The sequence below is a fragment of the Nycticebus coucang genome, chromosome 5 (assembly GCF_027406575.1).
Source record: "Nycticebus coucang isolate mNycCou1 chromosome 5, mNycCou1.pri, whole genome shotgun sequence".
Taxonomy (NCBI): domain Eukaryota; kingdom Metazoa; phylum Chordata; class Mammalia; order Primates; family Lorisidae; genus Nycticebus; species Nycticebus coucang.
Window position 1 is genome coordinate 121,775,081 of NC_069784.1, and position 17,349 is coordinate 121,792,429.

A 17,349-nucleotide genomic window follows, 5' to 3' on the forward strand; every position below is an offset into this window, starting at 1 on the left:
AAGCTTCCTAATTGCCCAATCCAATGACTGTTGCTGGTTTCTTTTTTCCTTTCCTTTTATGTATTACATCTTTGAAGTATTTGGAAATCTTGAAAACTCTTATGTTCTTGAAACATTCTTATTTCAATCACTGCTCCTCTGATTCACTCTGATCTCACCAAAACCACTGCAATAGACATGTAATTATATAGTCTGTCCCAGAAGTTATCCCTAACGTCACCACACATAGGGAAAAATGGGAAATTGTAGCTAAATGTACCCTCATTTACAAAATTTTACAGAATATTCTCTATGTATTGGCCACTTTATTATAAAATTTTGTGATAAATATTTTATAATAAGGTATATTTACCTACAATTTTCCATTTTCCCTATGTATGGTGACATTAGGGGAGAATTTTGGGATACCCTGTAGAAAGAATGCAGTAATTTGTAACAACATAATATAACACTACATAGTAACAGGCAAAACAGGAACACCTAATTTGAAGGAAACATCCCATTTTAATATGTTATTTTTATGATTAACGAGAAGAGTAAACCCAAACCATGTTTCTATTTTGTGCTTATTTTATTCAATAAAGAGCTGTGTTGCATACAACTCAGAATATATGAATTACTAATATGCCTCGAAGAGTTATTCCACATGCAGGGAGAAGAAGAGTGATTGCCTGATGTTTACTCTCACATATACACTTTATAATCCACAACAGAGGACAAAATATTGAGAAACAAGTTGCAAAAGTGTGAAAAATAGCCTCTGCCCAGACTTCTGTGTTTATCCTCCTGCTGTGATCCATTAGTAAACAGCTGTTCCTTGACTTTTGTAGATAAGAATTCTCTCAGTACAGAAAAGTTGAGAAAAGAAAAGATTCATTTTTTTCAAGCAGGTAAAGTTCAAGCCAGAACATGATTTATAACTCCTTGCATTAGAGCACACAAACTGGGTACTTAACTCATATATTCTAATTGTCATTACTGAGCAGAATTCTCATTTAATCCAACTTTTTATCACTTTGAGGGGAGGGAAAACCAAGAACATAAGTTTAAGGAATTTTTGGTGAGGTACAAAATATAGCAAAATATCTAAAATATTAAAGGGCATGCAATTTTTTTCTTAAATAAATTCATTCTATTCTCAATAACTCAGTTTATCAAGAGATTTGGAAATTAGAACTTAGTGTTCATGGAATCTCATAAACAAAATTTTTAAATTAAGATTGTATATACACAGGCAGTGCCTGTGGCTCAAAGGAGTAGGGTGCTGGCCCCATATGCCGGAGGTGGCGGGTTCAAACCCAGCCCCGGCCAAAAAGAAAAGACTGTATATACACAAATCAGATACTAGTCTGTTTGGAAAATCACTCACAGATTCAGCTGTCATTCATTCCTTCACAAAATTTATTTAGGGCATGCTTATTAATTGCTGACAGCAAACACTAAAAACCTTAAGATAAGCTTCTCTGATGAACCATAAAGAATTCCACAGCTTGATATGCCTTAATAATGTAACTTCATTGCTAACTCCAGGATGTTGTAGTCCTTGTTAAGTATGATATTGATATGTTTATCTTCTATAAAAAACATATAATCTCACAGTTTAACATACTGAACATTGGAAAGAACCTAAGAAAAACCATGAGTACTGTAGGGAAATAAATTAGTTTTACTTTAGAAACCTATTTATTCTTTGTTTAACAAGAACAGACAAATTACTCATTTCATAGATTAATTCCTTAGAGAACATAATTAAAATTTGTAATTTGGAAGATGTTTAACTTGGAGAATTGCGTCACTTTTAAGAAATGTTCTTCAGGAGACATTATTCTAATTGTCATTACTAATCCAAAAGTTAATTCAAAAGCAATTGAAATTTGGGGAAAGTGTTAAGAAAAATTTTAAAGTATGAATATTCATAAAAATTATATTAATTAACATTGTTCTATGTTGTGTTTCCTTTTGAATCATAGATGTACAGAAACACTCTCAACTTTGTCAATACAAAATTGAACACCATTATTCACCCATTCATTCAAAATATTTTTGAGCACTTATTGCATTCTAGGAACAGTGAAGTATGTTAAAGACTAAAGGATGAATACAGTACAGTTGATGGTATATGTTTTACGGCCTATAAACTTAAACTTTCGATATAAGAGGGAAACAGACAAGTGAATACTCAAGAAAAATGTATCGTGAAAATAGGACACGCCCATCAGAATATAGAAATCATGCTGTTATTTGAGCAGGTGGATTTTACTGTAGAGAGCTACTAACTAGTTGAAGGTAGTTAACTACTAAAAGGGGTAAAGGAAGCTTCTAATGGGTTCAGACAAAGTGAAGCTACTATCCCTAGTAGTATACCTGTTCAGATAAAAGGAAAATAACATAGCTCAGAAATTCATATACATATCAAGAAAGGAAGAGAGGAAATCGTTAAGGTAAAATAAAATGATTTATGTCACTTATTTTTAATTGGTCTAAAATATCACCTTTTGCTTCTAATAATAATATGCTGGATGTAATATGCTAGATGAGGATGGGAAGAAGAAATTGGGCAACTCTGTTGTAAGGTACATGCACTACATTTGAAATGGTATAGAGTTATTTGAAGCGTATTTATATCAGTTTAACATAGGTGGGATTACACCTGCGGTGCATCTTACAAGGGTACATGTGAAACTTAGTAAATGTAGAATATAATTGTCTTAACACAATAACTAAGAAAATGCCGGGAAGGCTATATTAACCAGTGTGATGAAAATGTGTCAAACTGTTTATAAAACCAGTGTATGGTGCCCCATGATCACATTAATGTACACAGCTATGATTTAATATTAATAAAATAAAAATAAAAATAAAATGCATATTTTGAACTCTAGGGAAACCACAAAAAGTTTTTTTAAAGATGCATAATTGATATGCTAAGAGAAAAGATAAAATTAAATCATAATAAATGGTCAATTAAAGACAAGGAAAGCATAAAGAAAAGGTAAAAGAAGATACAAAGAACAAGAGCAATGAATAGCGAACAGTAACAAATATGACAGGTATTAACCCAACCATATCAATAATCAATTCAAATGTGAATGGCCTAGACACACCAATTAAATGACTGAGATTGTTAAAGGTCATAAAGAAACAAGACTCAATTATATGCTGTCTAGAAGAAACTAACACTAAAAGTTCATAGTCACACAGATTAAAGCAAGGATATAGGAGAAAGATGAAGAGGCTATATTTATTTAGAATGAGAGAAGAAATTACAATTAATTACAAATTTGAAAATACAAATTGCTAATATCACAAAATCTATAATAATATGTGTACAATAACATTTTAAAATCAAATAACTACTTGTTGCACCTGCATAATGCTTTCTTTCCCAAATGTTAAGTGAATTCTCTTTCCTTGTTCATGTGGGCATAATTATTTCATTATTTCTATTTATAAATTAAAAAGATATTTTAGTCTTCCCACTGATAAGGTTGATCAATATATTTTTTAATTTATATTTGGGAGATATACAATATACACCTTCACAGATATGTTTTCTGTTTGTAGTACTGCTTTGGGTTTGTCCCTTCAAATAAAACAATCTTAATACATTCGAATTCACAGATTCTCACTGAAAAGAGGAAAAAGATATTTGGTAAATTAATAATTCTACATGCAACATTACCAAGTATATACCTAATAAGAGAATTTTCTTTTGGCCCTGACATCAATGATAACCAGACTGTCTGCTAATGTTATTACAGATTTTAAGCCTGGAAGTAGTTCCTCCAGATTAGCTCTGACTTTGTACCTTTCAAACCTTGTTTCTCCTTCATTCCCCCCATACCTATGGTGCTGGTCACTGTAAGACATGTTCATATATGACCTCTGGCTCTGTAACTTTGTGTTTTATGTAAGATGAGTCCGGTTTATGGGTAACAAGGATAGTTGTTCATAGTTTAATTCTGCTCAGAGTGCCCGAAAACTACATAAAAATATCCCATTAATTGCAAATTAAATATGCCAACTCCATTTCTTCTTAGGTACATTCCAAAAATTCCTGGGGCCATTTCAAAACCATCTAAAGCAGGAAAAGATGTAATGGAGAGGAAATTGAAGTGGAAGAAAACGACAATCTTAATGAGACTAAAATACCTTACCTTTCCAAAATTTACAAAAATATCTGAACCAAATGAATACACTGCCAAGGGTAGGGAACCTGCAGTCTCGGGGCCGCATATGGCCTTCTGGATACTTGATTTTTTGACTGAATCCAAAATTTAGAGTACAAATCCTTTTACTAAAGGTTTCATGGCAATCCTACCTCTCTTCATGAGGTTGCAATTTTGAAAGGTAACAGTGTGAAGAGCAGGCTCTTCCTGGAGGTCATTTCAGTGAAGTGGCCAGAGATATCCTGGGTCTCGAGAAAGAGTAATAGGAGTCTTCATGTTGGCACTTTGGCCCTGTGTTGGCAGGCACTCTGCAGTATCTGTGCTTGGCAGCAGAGACACAGCATCTGCTCAAGTAGCCCAGTACAACCTGGCATTATTTCTGGCAGCGACATCCCCAAAACTATGAAATTCCTTTTCTGCACAAACTAAACTATCTAGAAGAGAATTTGTTATTTTATAATTGAAATCAAAAACTTCACTGTTAAGGCTAGGGATTCTGACCCCTTTGACCTGCAACTTGTCAGTAACTAGACCCTGAACTCCGAGGTTCTTTTGTTATATGCCCTTAAACTACATTCTTCCTTTCAGAGAATTTATTTCTGTTTTATTGTACATTTTATGCAATTAACTGACATCTGTTCCCTAAAAGCCTAAGAATACTGAGATCAAGGACTATGACCATTTTAGTAATTGGTACCTATCTGCAAGAAAATGACAGGTGCTCAATAACTGTTAATTTAAAAAAAAACTTACTAAATGAATCAATTTTTCTCTTCTATATTTTACCATGAAATTAGCATGATTATTTATTGAATTATCTGTTTATATATCTGCATACCCTATTATAAGTTCTTAGAAGGCAACATTATTCTCAATTAGCTAAAAATCTCCAGTAAATATTCAATAGATGTTTATTGAACTGATCTATGCCATGAACAGGGAATTAGTATTTCTGCCATGAATTTCAAACAGCTGACTTAACTTCCTTGAGATTCCATTTTTTTCTAATTTGCAAAGTGAAGAAGTTATTTGAGAGATGATCTCTTAAGATATATTCCATTAAAAAAAAAGTAAAAGTTTTATGATTCTAAAAGCAAAATATTTTCTCATGTCTCAAACCACTAACAATATATTAAAAACTTAAAATTAAAAATAGGCCTTCAGGATAAATTTGAAGAAGTGGAAAGAAATGTCAATAAAATACATAGGATGAAAATTTGTCTATTATTTAATTTTTACCCAGCAGAATTATAAAAAAGAAAATATTGTTCCTAAAAGCAAGACTGGATAACCATAAAAAGTTTATGCATAAAAATTCCAAAAATGTAAGTTTGCATTTTTTTAATGTATCATTTTAGGAAATAGTTTGTACTTCTTGGGAATTTGAAAAATGTTATTTGCCTATTGGATAATATTACCATATATGAAGGTTTGAAGGCTTCCTTTAGGAATTTACTATTATATTCAAGAAAAATCTATTAGACATTTGGGAACATTGGTCCATTTAGGATAACATAATTTTATGTATATATGTATTTATTTATTTATTTATTTTTGGTAGAGACAGAGTCTCACTTTATTGCCCTCAGTAGAGTGCTGTGGCATCACACAGCTCACAGCAACCTCCAACTCCTGGGCTTAGGCGATTCTCTTGTCTCAGCCTCCCAAGTAGCTGGAACTACAGGCGCCCACCACAACACCCAGCTATTTTTTTGTTACAGTTTGGCCGGGCCGGGTTTGAACCTGCCCCCCTGGGTATATGGGGCCAGCACCCTACCCACTGAGCCATAGGCACCATCCAGATAACTCAATTTTAACAAATTTAATTTCTGGTAAAGAATAAAACATGTTAAAAAAAACTCCTCTGTGTATATTTGAATGCTTTAGTTTTAGCTTTTACAATAGCTCTTACAAATGTAAATTTGATACTGAATCTACAAAATACGACTACTGGAAAATCTCACCTAGTCACAAAAGAAATGTCTTGAAATATTATATTCAACACAAAATAATGTTTCCCTCATAATGAAGTCTTTCCCATTTAGTTTTACAGCAATCTTCAAACTAAGTAATTAATGAACGCTTATTTATTGAAAACTGCGCAGTATTTACAGTCACTTGCACCAGGGCCCGAGAATAATTTTCACAAGTGAAAAGGTTTATCAGGACATTTCAAAGAAACAGAAAAGAGATGAAAGGCAATTTTATTCTCACACCCTCATGCAAAAAAATGTCCCTTAGCAATATTACTTCCCCTTGGAAAAATAGAATAAACCACATTACCTCCAGCTCTTTCCAATCTCTCCTTTCAAATTATGAGAGCCTTCAATGCAAGGATATGGGTGGTACTAAAGAAATGTAAGTTTGAAAAACACTGACAAGAGCCACTATCTTCTAAAGCAGTGATGTTCCATCTGTGTGGGGTGAGAGGATCTTGGTGTGCCATGAAAAGTTTTAAATATCATTAATTTAATTATTTTCAAGAGAAGCTGAAAGCAAGGTAAGCAAGTAAGTATATTATTTTTTTAACTTTTTTTTTTTTTTGATCAACATACTTAAAGTGTGCTGCAGAAGTTTAGCTGTAAGTTTAAATGTGCCGGAGCATAATGGCGGACAGGACAGACGTGTAGCCCACCTCTCCCAAGCCATCAGGTGAGAGGCAAGGCGTCTGGACCTTCCCTGTTTGTGGATTATTGGAGTGGACAGACAGCTGGAGACACCCAGCAAACTGGCGGATCGCTATATATGAGGGGTAATTTAAAATCACAGACTCTGTTGTAGAGATTCTTCCCTGCTCGGCCATGCGGGCCAGCAGGCCCCTCCCCTATGGAGGTCAGCAGCTTGTAAATGCTGACAAAACCCAATTGACAAATAATTATTCCTGAACTGAGGGAGGCATCCAAAAGGAGAGCCACTTAAAACCACGGGGAGCTGGGCAAACTGTTGGACAATTGAAGGGAAGGGATCCTGCCCGGGAAACAGACATTTTGAACTACCCAAAAGGGCAGGCACCTTTCCCCCTGGCATTGGAGGGGGCTGGCTGTTTAGGCTGCACACGAACTGGTGGGCACCCATCCAAAAGGGAAACTCTGAACCATAAAACCCAGAATAAGTCCCCCGAACGCTTCAACCACGGGCCCCAGCTTGAAGCCGTGGACTGGCTTTGGCTGCTAAAGCCGGGAAGCTACTGAAGGGGCGGACCCGGCTTTGGCTGCTGAGGCCGTGAATTTGGCTTCAGCCCCGGGAGCCAGCTATAGCAGATAAAACCGCAAGCCCGCCAACAACCATGGGAACTCAGCACCACTCCCCCTACAGCCGATTGCAGTCGCCAGTTTGCAGGAGAACCTGGGAACAGAGTGGAAAGACTTGAGAAGCGTGGATACCTGCACTGAGTGGGAAGGTCGGTCACAAGTGCTGTCTGGAAAAGAACAGCTGAGGTTACACAATTCTTAGGCGACAAACTTTTGCAGAAATTCCAAAATGGCGATCGGCCATGGAAGGTGGTTACCACGGTAACAGTATAAACTGTAAATCAGGTATAAGCCTCGGAATGACTCACAGCGCCACCTGGTGTCCAGAAAGTATATTGCAGTATGAATATATTCCTACGAAAGTTGATCCCTACAGCAGACATATAGATATATATAGGTATATTTCTACACACAAGAATACTTTTGTAGTTGGTGCCTTTTTGTTTTGTTTTATTTTTGGGGGGTTTTTTTTGGTTTTTGTGGGGTTTTTTGTTTGTTTTGTTTTTGTCTGTTTTTTCCTCCCCATTTTCTTAGAGGAGATTTCGATAATTTTTTATTATTACTTTTTATATAAATATATTTTTTATTTCTATGTCTTCTAATTTTAATTTCTTCTTTCTTCTCATTTAACATTCCTACTAACACCACTTTTTTCTCTCTTTTTTTTCCTTTCTTTAATTATTTTACGATTATCACTATTTTTATTGCAGTTGTTCTTATATTGCTGTTGTCGTGGCTGTTACCTGTATGTCTATGTGTTTCCATCTGTCTCTGTATCTATTGGCCCGTATGCCTGGTAACCTTTGTATCTGTTTATTTGTTCATTTGGTCTCAATGAGCTTGGTGTTACGACCTGAAATTCTGAGCTCCTAACACTCCCCTTCTCTCTCACTCCGTGATCTGGAGACCTGCCCCCCCAGGAGTCCAGATTCTTGGGTGAACTCTCAAGAGGTGCAGACAGGACCTGGACTGCAGCTGGCCAGTGCTGACTCTGTAGCAAAGAAGCGAGAAGATGACGGTCGGCTAAGAGGGAATTACACTGGAGTGGTGGTGCCCCGAGGTGCAGAGGAACAGCCGTCTTCAGCAATAACAAGGCCCACCCCCAGATATCCCACAGCCTCTCCTCCTATCTTCCTGGGCAAACATATGAGGCCAAGCATCTTCTCAGATGGCAACCACCATGGAACAGACCTGGGACTGAAACACAGGCCCTGTGAGTAAAGGGTTTGCCTGAGGCAGCACTGACCTGGGTGGAACACGGGGACTAGAAAACACACCCGCAGAGCCAAGAAACTCCCAAAGTGGGGTTGATCCAGAGGACCGCTTGACTGAGCCTAAGACGCACCTGGCCCTCAGGGGATCACCAGCCTATAGACAAAGGAGGCCAAGAGGCTACAGCCAACAACTGATCGTGCTGTGAATACAAACCCACAGGACTAAAGATAGGGCCTGAGGTACAGGTTCTGGGAACTCAAATCAGCCTCTCCTCTGCAGAAGAATCTAGCAGGGTCAGAAACAAACTCCCACAGGGTTGTTCCATTCACCCAGTAACATAAACTAAGGGTGGGGCTGGAACTGAGTGAACACCTCCAGCCTCCATCAAGTGCCCAAGGTTGACAGGCAACACCACCCCCTGCTGGATAACGACAGAGAGTAGCAGCCTAGACGAGCAGACACAGACTACTCTGTGACTTAGGCAGGTGCAAACCCCTGGAGTATCTGCTTACTGCAGACAACTGACTGGGTCACAGCCCTGTGGGGCTAGCCAAGGTGGGGAAGGAGGCATCAATCTTCCAAGACTGATCTATTTACTGAGTGGCTCTTCCTGACTCCACACAGCACTGGAGCAAGCCATATTAGAGCAGTCACCAGACACCTGTGATCCAGTTCCCAGGGACCTCTTGAACTCTCCCACCCGAGGCAGCTGCTGACTGAGACAATTGATTTGGACCTTTTTAACTGAGCCACTCACCTGGGGACTATCCAGGTGGTGCCCTGGGTGAGTGGTTGTAGGAAGGTTTGATTTTCCTTTTCCATTTGTTGCCTTTGGTGGGTGGGGTGACTTAATTGCTGGTATTTCTCCACAGCTGAGACTTCAACCTAGAGTACCTGTTTCACTAGGGTCAAATAGAAACCAGCTGAAAACAAGACAGAACCACTTAGCCCCTCTACACCAAACAGGGCCCCAGTTTCTCAGGCCACAGCACTCTACAGGTCCTCGACAAAACACCAGGGGAGAAATCAAAGGGAGTAAAGCAATCATGGGGTGGAATCAGCAGAAAAACTCTGGTAACATGAATAACCAGAATAGATCAACCCCCCCCAAGGAAAGATACGGCAGATGTAATTGAAGATCCCATTCACAAACAACCGGCTGAGATGTCAGAAATCGAATTCAGACTTTGGATGGCAAACAAGATTAACAAAATGGAATTAGGAATTCGTGGATAAATTCAAAAGCTGTCTCAAGAATTTAACGAATTTAAAGACAAAGGACTTTAAAGAATTTAAAAGACCACCAAGGACTTAGACACACTGAAGCAAGAATTTGCAGCCCTCAAAGATATGAAAAATACAGTAGAATCCCTTAGCAACAGAATGGACCAAGCAGAAGAAAGGATCTCCGACATCGAAGATAAAGCCTTTGAATGCTCCCAAGCTCTCAAAGAGGAAGAGAAATGGAGATCAAAAATGGATCACTCTCTCAGAGAACTCTGGGATAACATGAAGAAGGCAAATATCCAACTCATAGGAATTCCTGAAACAGATGAAGTGGCCTCACTGGGCGCAGAGGCCCTTCTGCATGAAATTATGAGAGAGAATTTTCCAGACATGCCTAGAGAACCTGAAATTCAGATAGCAGATAGCTTCAGAACCCCAGCACAACTCAACCCCAATAAGACATCCCCCAGGCATATCATAATTAACTTCACTAATGTTAATATGAAGGAGAAAATTCTCAAAGTGGCCAGGCGAAAGAAAACTATTACCTTCAAAGGGAAGAACATCAGAATGACTGAAGATCTCTCTGCTGAAACTTTTCAAGCCAGAAGAGAGTGGTCATCAACATTTAATCTCCTCAAGCAAAATAACTTTCAACCCCGGATCTTGTACCCAGCTAAACTGAGTTTCATTTATGATGGAGAAATTAAATACTTTAATGACATTCATATGCTAAAGAAATTTGCCATAACCAAACCAGCTCTTCAGGATATTCTCAGACCTATCCTCCATAATAACCAACCCAATCCTCTACCACAAAAGTAAACTCACTCAGAAACTTCTGATCAAACTCCAACTTCTACAATAGCAAAAGGATTAAAAATGCCCATTGGACTTTCGAAAAACTCAATACCCAAAATTTCACCAAACTTATCAATACTCTCCATTAATGTGAATGGCTTAAACTGCCCTCTAAAGAGACATAGGTTAGTGGACTGGATACAAAAACTCAGGCCAGACATTTGTTGCATACAAGAGTCACATCTTAACTTAAAAGACAAATACAGACTCAGGGTGAAAGGATGGTCATCCATATTTCAGGCAAATGGTAACCAGAAAAAAGCAGGTGTTGCAATTTTATTTGCGGATTCGATAGGCTTTAAACCAACAAAAGTAAGGAAGGACAAAAATGGTCACTTCATATTTGTTAAGGGTAAGATTCAATATGATGAGATTTCAATTATTAATATCTATGCACCCAACCAGAATGCACCTCAATTTATAACAGAAACTCTAACAGACATGAGCAACTTGATTTCCTCCAACTCTATAACAGTCAGAGATTTTAACACTCCTTTGGCAGCGATGGATCGATCCTCCAACAAAAAGCTGAGCAAAGAAATTCTAGATTTAAATCTAACCATCCAGCATTTAGATTTAGCAGACATCTACAGAACATTTCATCCCAACAAATCTGAATACACATACTTCTCATCAGCCCACGAATCTTACTCCAAAATCGATCACATCTTAGGTTACAAGTCTAACCTCAGTAAATTTAAAGGAATAGAAATTATTCCATGCATCTTCTCAGACCATCATGGAATAAAACTTGAGATGAGTAACAACAGGAATCTGCATACTCATACAAAAACATGGAAGTTAAATAACCTTATGCTGAATGACAGCTGGGTCAGAGATAAGATCAAGAAGGAAATTGCCAAATTTCTGGAACAAAACGACAATGAAGACACGAACTATCAGAACCTCTGGGACACTGCAAAGGCAGTTCTAAGATGGAAATTTATAGCACTGCAAGCCTTCCTCAGGAGAACGGAAAGAGAGGAAGTAAGCAACTTAATGGGACATCTCAAGAGACTGGAAATGGAAGAACACTCCAACCCCAAATCCAGTAGAAGAAAAGAAATAACCAAAATCAGAGCAGAACTAAATGAAATTGAAAACAAAAGAATAATACAACAGATCGATAAATCAAAAAGCTGGTTTTTTGCAAAGGTCAACAAAATAGATAAACCTTTGGCCAACCTAAACAGGAAAAAAAAGAGTAAAATCTCTAATCTCATCAATCAGAAATAACAAAGATAAAATAACAACAGACTCCTCAGAAATCCAAAAAATCCTTAATGAATATTACAAGAAACTTCATTCTCAGAAATACAAAAATGTGAAGGAAATTTACCGTTACTTGGAAGCACGTCATCTTCCAATTCTTAACAAAAATCAAGTGAAAATGTTGAACAGGCCCATATCAAGTTCGGAAATAACATCAACCATACAAAATCTCCCCAAAAAGAAAAGCCCAGGACCAGACAGTTTTACATCAGAATTCTACCAAACCTTTAAAGAGGAATTAGTACCTATATTACTCAACCTGTTCCAAAAGGTAGAAAAAGAAGGAAGACTACCCATCACGTTCTATGAAGCAAACATCACCCTGATCCCCAAACCAGGAAAAGACCCAACAAGAAAAGAAAATTGTAGACCAATATCACTAATGAATATAGATGCAAAAATATTCAACAAGATTCTAACAAACAGAATCCAGCAACATATCAAACAAATCATACATCAAGACCAAGTCAGTTTTATCCCAGGGTCTCAAGGCTGGTTCAATATACATAAATCTATAAATGTAATTCATCACATAAACAAATTAAAAAACAAAGACCATATGATTCTCTCAATCGATGCAGAAAAAGCTTTTGATAACATCCAACATCCCTTCATGATCAGAACACTTAAGAAAATTGGTATAGAAGGGACATTTCTTAAAGTGATAGAGGCCATCTACAGCAAACCCACAGCCAATATCATATTGAATGGAGTTAAATTGGAATCATTTCCACTCAGATCTGGAACCAGCAAGGCTGCCCATTGTCTCCATTGCTCTTTAACATTGTAATGGAAGTTTTAGCCACCGCAATTAGGGAAGAAAAGGCGATCAAGGGTATCCACATGGGGTCAGAAGAGATCAAACTTTTGCTCTTCACAGATAATATGATTGTATATCTGGAAAATATTAGGGACTCTACTACAAAACTCTTAGAAGTGATCAAGGAATACAGCAGCGTCTCATGTTACAAAATCAACATTCATAAATCGGTAGCCTTTATATATATACCAACAATAGTCAAGTTGAAAAAACAATTAAGGACTCTATCCCATTCACAGTAGTGCCAAAGAAGATGAAATACTTGGGAGTTTATCTAACAAAGGACATGAAAGATCTATATAAAGACAACTATGAAACTCTAAGAAAAGAGATAGCTGAGAATGTTAACAAATGGAAAAATATACCATGCTCATGGTTGGGAAGAATCAACATTGTTAAAATGTCCATACTACCCAAAGCAATATATAATTTCAACGCAATCCCCATTAAAGCTCCACTGTCATACTTTAAAGATCTTGAAAAAATAATACTTCGTTTTATATGGAATCAGAAGAAAACCTCGAATAGCCAAGACATTACTCAAAAATAAAAACAAAGCAGGAGGAATCACGCTACCAGACCTCAGACTATACTACAAATTGATAGTGATCAAAACAGCATGGTACTGGCACAAAAGCAGAGAAGTAGATGTCTGGAACAGAATAGAGAACCAAGAGATGAATCCAGGTAATTACCGTTATTTAATCTTTGACAAGCCAATTAAAAACATTCAATGGGGAAAAGATTCCCTATTTAACAAATGGTGCTGGGTGAACTGGCTGGCAACCTGTAGAAGACTGAAACTGGACCCACACCTTTCACCATTAACCAAGATAGACTGTGACTGGATTAAAGATTTAAACCTAAGACATGAAACTATAAAAATACTAGAAGACAGTACAGGGAAAACCCTTGAAGAAATTTGATTGGGTGAGTTTTTCATGAGAAGGACCCTCTGGGCAATTGAAGCTGCTTCAAAAATACATTATTGGGACTTAATCAAACTAAAAAGCTTCTGCACAGCCAAGAACACAGTAGTAAAGCAAGCAAACAGCCCTCAGAATAGGAAAAGATATTTGCAGGTTATGTCTCTGACAAAGGTTAAATAACCAGAATCCACAGAGAACTCAAATGCATTAGCAAGAAAAGAACAAGGGATCCCATCGCAGGCTGGGCAAGGGACTTGAAGAGAAACTTCTCTGAAGAAGACAGGCGTACAGCCTTCAGACATATGAAAAAATGCTCATCATCTTTAATCATCAGAGAAATGCAAATCAAAACTACTTTGAGATATCATCTAACTCCAGTGAGACTAGCCTACATCACAAAATCCAAGACCAGAGATGTTGGCGTGGATGTGGAGAAAAGGGAACACTTTTGCACTGCTGGTGGGAATGCAAATTAATACATTCCTTTTGGAAAGAGATATGGAGAACACTTAGAGATCTAAAAATAGATCTGCCATTCAATCCTGTAATCCCTCTACTGGGCATATATCCAGAAGACCAAAAATCACATCATAACAAAGATATTTGTATTAGAATATTTATTGCAGCCTTATTCGTAATTGCTAAGTCATGGAAAAAGCCCAAGTGCCCATCGATCCACGAATGGATTAATAAATTGTGGTATATGTACACCATGGAATATTATGCAGCCTTAAAAAAAGATGGAGACTTTACCTCTTTCATATTTACATGGATGGAGCTGGAACATATTCTTCTTAGTAAAGTGTCTCAAGAATGGAAGAAAAAGTACCCAATGTACTCACCCTTATTATGAAACTAATGTAGGACCTTCACTTGAAAGCTATAACCCAGTTACAACCTAAGAATAGGGAGAAGGGGGAAAGGGAGGGGAGGGAGGGGGGACGTAGGTGGAAGGAGGGGGATTAATGGGATTACACCTGCAGTGCATCTTACAAGGGAATATGTGAATCCTAGTAAATGTGGAATGTAAAGGTCTTAGCAAAATAACTAAGAAAATGCCACGAAAGCTATGTTAACTAGTGTGATGAAAATGTGTCAAACGGTCTATGAACCAAGTGTATGGTGCCCCATGATCATACTAATGTACACAGCTATGATTTAATAAAAAAAAAAATAATTAATTAATTTAAAAAAAAAAAAGGTTTAAATGTGCCATGACATCAAAAAGGTTGAAAACCCTGCCCTAAAGACTGACTCACCCAGATTGCCCTCATATCCAACAGGGAAGGATAATACGCAGAGTTGCTTAATGGAACGAGACCACAGCAAAAATTTAATAGACAACTTTACTAGGGATAGATTATATATATGTTATAATCTACTTATTTTAGAAAAGTTACTTCTGGAAGTTAGAAAGTGGCTTTAAATGCCAAATTGTACTTTATTTTCCTTTGAGACTGCTCATTATTTTCAACAGCAACAATGATGATTCAACAATTGTAATTCCAACAAAAGCCCCTTAATAGTTAACACAACATGCCATACCTGAGACGTGCCCTTTATTTAAGGTATTTTTTCCTCTTCCTTATCTCTTATAGAAACAGAAAAACATACTCTGGCCAGGCTGGGGGCTACACTCACTCTCTCTCTCTTTTTTTTTTTTTATGAAATCATAGCTGTGTACATTGATATGATCATGGGGCATCATACACTAGCTTCACAGACCGTTTGACACACTTTCATCACACTGGTTAACATAGCCTTTACACTCACTTTCAACGTCACTATCCATCGTCCCAGCGCCTGGTGCTGCGCATGGCGCCTGTGCTCCACTAGCCTGGTTGTTGCATTGCCCCCTCTCTTCTCTGACACAGGAATGCTATGCTGGGATTCTTGACCGTGAAGTTCAATTACAGGAAAAGGTAGAAGTATGATTATTCTGACTACAAATCCCAAAAAGGAATGTACATGACTCAGGTGAACCAGCATCACTGTAGTTCCGAAAAACTAACATTCATTGAGAGAATATCCCCCGTGAGGGAAAGACACGTTGCTTAGAGTGCTGCTTCAGATTAAAAGATCATGGGAGTGATGTTCTTCAGCATCAAATTTTATATCATATTGTAACATTTATCTGCATTAAATTTTGAAAGATTACAAATGAAAATGAAAAAGTCTATGGTCCAGCTGAAACAAAAAACTCAGCTTTCAAGCTCAGAAGAAATAATTTAAAAACTGAAACATCAGATAATGGCATATTTAGCACAGTTAGAAGAAATGGTGGGGGGGAACTACTACAGGAAACTTTTATAACATCTCAGATTCATTGACATAGGAACCATATGGAATCCTTGCTGTTCATCTTGTGGCCTTTTATCCTGCAGGACACTTCACCCAGGTGACAGGCTGTGGAAACTCACTTCCACCATTTGACAATTTCCTTAGCAATCCTCTAAATCCTTTCTTACTTTCACAGCCACCAAGGAGAAAAAGAAATAGGTGAAAATCAAATCACAAAATCAGAACAGTTTTATTCCATATAAAAAAATTGCTTATGATTCTTTTCCCATTCAGCTATTTCAGAGCTGTAAACAAACTTTTATAGTCAGCACAAATGTTGAATTTAATTTGGCACTCCTTAACTGTGTAATTTATTTTATTTTTCTATACATCTTCAGTTTTCCCTCCATTATACTTCTTAATATACTCATATGGGAAAAAAAATACTCAGTCACCTAGTATAAATTAAACAATTATCTTCTTAAAGCCTATCCATTAATTTTTTATATTTAAATATGTGTATATTGTATTAAACTTTTATGTGAAAAACATGTCTAAGCTGCTAACTAGGATCCATTTGAGCTATGCCAAAGCATATGTACTTGCTTTATAGTTTTGTATTAAACATTGAAAACATTATTTTTCTATTTAAAAAATCATGAATATAGTTTGGATTGTCTTCCATATATAGATTTTAAAAATAAATCTGCCATAATGGCAACACGATACAGCGGTTAAAAGTGGGGCTTATGTTGGTGGCACCTGTGGCTCAAGGAGTAGGGTGCCGGTCCCATATGCCGGAGGTGGCGGGTTCAAACCCAGCCCCGGCCAAAAAAAAAAAAAAAAAGTGGGGCTTATGTGATAGGACACTCTCATTTTAATTCTGTCTCGAACATTTATAAGCCATATGATCTTAGGAAAAGTATTAGAATCTCTTTACTTCAGTTTCCTCATCAGTAAATGAGAACAAAAATAGTACCTATCTCAAAGAATCATTATAAAACCTAAATCATTTTAAATAATTACTATTACTCTTGTGTCTAGTGTCAGCAAAGGTGATATCTTGGTGTTACTTTCATCATCGTCCCATTGAATCAATTGACACTAGGTAAATGAGTCTGCTACTGATTGAGTTTTCTTAAAATCTGTAAGCTCCCATTGTGTGCACACACACACACACACATACACACACACACACACACACCCTTCAACAGAGTGGGCTACATGGAACTCTTCTGCACCCTGTTGAGAGCATCATCCCTGGATGTGCTGTTTTGGCATCTCAGACAGGCCAAAAAGAAATGAGAAGAGTTGCTGGAATAACC